This window comes from Sinocyclocheilus rhinocerous, unplaced genomic scaffold (assembly GCF_001515625.1).
Source record: "Sinocyclocheilus rhinocerous isolate Xijiao unplaced genomic scaffold, SAMN03320098_v1.1 scaffold893, whole genome shotgun sequence".
Lineage (NCBI taxonomy): Eukaryota > Metazoa > Chordata > Actinopteri > Cypriniformes > Cyprinidae > Sinocyclocheilus > Sinocyclocheilus rhinocerous.
The window spans coordinates 172,224-176,783 of NW_015642826.1; the positions used below are offsets into that span (position 1 = coordinate 172,224).

At 33.8% G+C, this 4,560-nt stretch overlaps 1 long non-coding RNA gene across 1 annotated transcript in view; it reads left to right on the top strand.

The window, feature by feature from the left end:
• The first annotated feature begins 4,147 nt into the window (after window positions 1–4,147).
• LOC107756714 (uncharacterized) overlaps window positions 4,148–4,560 on the top strand; it is a 4,706-nt gene continuing 4,293 nt past the window's right edge. Inside the window, exon 1 of the long non-coding RNA XR_001641856.1 lies at window positions 4,148–4,291. This is a non-coding gene — a long non-coding RNA (uncharacterized LOC107756714). The remainder of the gene's footprint in view (window positions 4,292–4,560) is intronic.

Below are 4,560 nucleotides of genomic sequence, written 5' to 3' on the forward strand. Positions count from 1 at the left end.
TTGATTTGAAAATGACTAAAAATACAGATTACAGAACAACCGTAAACAATCTGTAACAAATAACATCAACATTCTTTTTTTTATATATATTTGTGGTGTTTTATGTTTGTGTGTGTGGTATAGAGTTGAGTATGTTGTTTACATTATGTTTGTGGTGTTGTATGCTTGTGTGTTTGAGTGCAGTGAAGTGCTGAGTATGTAATGTGTGGTGTTGGTTGCTTGTTGACTTGCATGTGTGAGTTGTGCAATGTTCTGTGGCATTAAAATGCATTTGCAGTATTAACAAGACACTTAACAAGTATTAAAAAAAAAATAAACATCTTGTTATTCAAAGTTACCCCTTATTTACACTGCACACGTCAGCGGCGCGTTACGGCTCAGACAAGGTTTTGTTCCATCCTCCACGTGGTGCCAACTCATGCCTGGAGCATTTCAGAAGCAAAGATACAGGATTCACGAGACCACGTGATTTGCCTGTCCGTTTTTTTTGTGGTTTTTTTGGGGGGTTTTTTGTGCGTGTTCTAATATGGTTGGTTAAATGTTTGTTTTGTCCGGTTTAATTCTGTTTATTCCACTCTTACAACTCCTGCAATTAAACTCCACGCCTTGTCCTTTTTGGAATTGTCCTTGTAAAAAGGATTTGTGGTGTCATATAACAATGTGTGTTTTTCAACTTCGAGGATGAAACTCTTGTCATCCATTTCTGGTCTCCTAGCAAGGATAGTGATATGAAATACGATCGGGAGTCTGCACAGGGTGTTTATTTTGAAATTAACAGGATTTTGTGACTTTTATTTTGCATTTTCTGTGCGGCTTGGATGCAGCATCCGTCAAAAATAGACTAGGCACCTATCTTTAGCGAAGTGGCACAGAAAGCCGCTTCTGAAACGTGCCGTGGCACAGCTTGTGTAACACAAGCATTGACTAGAGTGGCCGTGATCAGCTCCGGTGGATGCGTTGCAGACGTGTGCAGTGTAAATCAGGGGTTAGAAGTGTTGCAATCAAGTCAAGCAGGATTTTCTTCTTGGGCTATTTCCCGATCAGTGTCCTATAACACAAAACAATAAAACAATAAAATGCATAAAATAAATAAAAAAATGCATATTGTGCTTTCTTGGTTGTTTGTTCATTAAGGAGGTAAAAACGCAAAAAGACAACAAAATATGTCAGGCTCAACTTTAAAACATGTATAAAGCTCACTGATGGAGACGTCCAAGCAGTCATTAATCTAAATCATTCAACCAAACAAACAAACAAAAAAAACTTTTAATTTTATTTAAGATTAGTCATTATATTTTCAAATTTGCACTTCCCACTTAATATAAAAGTAATTTCAAAGCGAACAACACAAAATTTACCATATTCACTCACCTGGTAATGTGTCAGACACGGGTCACGACGAGGCGTTCCCCATAGCGACCCCTAGAGGATGCAGTTCGAAGTTCCCATGAAAGGGAATCAGATTGTCAGTGTTCTCTGATAGGAAGACAATCAAGCTGTGATCCTGAGTACAAACAGAAATAGAAATTCATGTTAATATTAAAAATTAAATAAAATGCATGACACAGTAATGACAGTGAACATCTAAGATTTAAATGTTAAAATAAGTAAGCAGAATTTTCAGTAAACATCAGTAGACTTTACTGTAGTATACATCAGTATACACGAATTCTTATCAAAGATAAAGTTAATCAGTCAAGAGCAGTGAGTGATTTTTTTCTGTTTTGTGTTGATTAACATTAATGACAATACACGGCTTTAATATACTTACAGACATTCAGTTTTCTGTTTACATTCACTTAGGACGTAAACGACTGTTTATGTAAACCTGTCCTTGTGTGTATTCGACAGTTTAAGAGCGATTAGCCGCGAAGATCTTAGTTCAGCATTCGCGCTGTGTGACAGACTTTGTGCGTGTGAGCGTGCGCAGAAACACTGTCAGGACAGCATGCGAGAAAAATCATTTGAAGGTTAAAACTGGAATGGCTATAAAACGCTTGACTACCGATGTATACGCCCAGAACTACCGCTACAATGCTAACATATGATGTGTATGTATGTCGTGTCATGCAGTATGTTGTAACGGATGCACCAGAACTGCCACTGGTACAATTTATGATCAAAGACAAACTGTGGAGAAATTGTATTTGTTCACGATCTAATATCGCACCATGTGTTTGGGGTGTGTCAGACGGCGAAATATAACTACTGTTGACCATCCTTTTTTTGCACAGACCAAACAATCTGCCACTCACCATTATTTACCATTCATCTCATAAAAGTAACTGTACAATGTGTATTTTGGTCTCACAAAAGACTCCGGAGTACACGCACATGTTTAAAAGTGCTCATTCGATATCTAGTAAAGTGCCAAATAAAAAAAAATTCAGAAACTTGTATATTCAGGATATATGATAAAGAAAAGTTCTACTTAACAGATACTTACACCGTGGATGAGAAGTCCTCTTCTGAGATCTGGTTTTCTAAAATGGCCACAACAAATTGCGCGTTTCAAAGTTAATCCAGTTTGTCATGTGGTATCTGCTTGGGTCCTAAAAAATTGTGTTAATTTGACTTTTTTTTATTATTATTATTGTTGACTTTACTCAAAATTACTTGTTGTTTTTATTAATTAAAGTAAACCATAAACTCATTATGTTATGTAACATTTGTAGCTTTAAATTAAGTCATGTGCAAAACTGAATTTTTAAAGTAAAATCTGTTTATTTTAATGAGCCATATTTGCTTAGGGAAGACATCTGCTTGGGTCCTAAAAAAGGTTGTTAATTTGACTTTTTTTTTTTATTATTATTGTTAACTTTACTCAAAATTACTTGTTGTGTTTCGTTATTAATTAAAGTAAACCATAAACTCAATATGTTATCTAACATTTGTAGCTTTAAATTAAGTAATGTGCAAAACTGATTTTTTTTTTTTTTAAGTAAAATGTGTTTATTTTAATGAGCCATATTTGCTGAGGGCAGGAATAATTTTTTACAGTGTATGTGCTTTATAAGTACTAATAAACAGCCAGTATGCTAGTAATATGCATGCTAATAAGCAGGGCCGACTGGGGTTAAAATTCGTCCCTGGACAAATTCAGCCCATCCGGTCCACGAGTTTCCCCCATGAATGGTTTGCTAGGCTATAGAGCCTTAAATTGGAGTAAATAAATGAATAAATAAAACAGGACAGAAAAAAATAATGATAGATGTTACTGAATTCACGGCAAATGCAACAAACTTAAAAATGCATTTTTTGTCACATAGAAATGCACTTGACAGTAAAGCATTGATTTTGAGCTAGAATGCGGAAAATTTACTGCTAATAAATTCTGTCATCATTTCCTCACCCTCATGTCATTCCAAATCTTGTATGACTTACGTTCTTCTGTTGAACACAAAAGAATATATTTTGTAGAATGTTACCAAACCACTTTGGTCAGGGGTGAATTTGGGCTGTCAGTGAAAATTGTATAGACGTCTAACCATAGCCCAAGAATAGACTAGTCATCAATTAGACTGCTATTAAACGACTACATATATACGTCTAGTAGACAGTGAATATGGGTCTAGGCTAAAACAAGGCTGAATTTGGGCTGTCAGTGAAAATTTAATAGACGTCTAACCATAGCCCAAGAATAGACTAGTCATCAAATAGACTAGTCATCAAATTGACAGCTAATGAATGCCTACATATATACATCTGTTAGACAACAAAATGGCAATCCATCCAAACAAATTAAATATACAGCTTTTATTAAGAAAAATAACATTTTTAACAACTTTGACAACTTAAGACAATACAAAATTATAAAAATACAAAAGAATTAATGACAAAATAAAATTTTATAAATACAATACACTTAAATATAAATATTATGATAAAAAAAATCTGGAGTTTTTAACAACTTAAGATAATATAAATATAAAAATTAAAAAATAAAATATTTTAAATAACTTAAGATATTTAAAAGAAAAAAGAATCTAATACAAATCAACAGCATGTTATCATACTTAACATGTTAACAAATAAAACAACCAACAGTGAACTTAAAGGAAATTATTAATTATTGGTTTTATTTCTTGTTTAAAATGCTTACCAACTGCATTCCTCAAGTCCAACTCTGTTGCAGCCGGGAAGTTAGTCATCACAGCATCTGCCAAATAAGAAGAAAAAAAAAAGCACAAGAAAAGCTTAACATATTTTTTTTACTTTAATTACACTAATTGTGACAGGGAGTCATTCTCTTTTACTTGGATGCCAACTAAAAACAAAAACGAGATATATAGTGTATCACCATTCAGTGTGTTAAAAAAAGAGAAGCTCTCTGGTAAATGTTGTGTGTTTTATACACATACCTCTAATGACCGAGAACAGTGCAGTCTTTACAAATTCCTCTTTCTGCAGCGGACCACCCCCCTTCATGTTGAATTTGGACATGAGGGAATTTTTTTAAAACCCTAAAATATAATACAGATTGAGGTGGTTAACAATTGCAGACAAAGTTTGACATTTCAAAATGACCAGTAAAGGAATTCTTTTTTAAATTTCTGATTT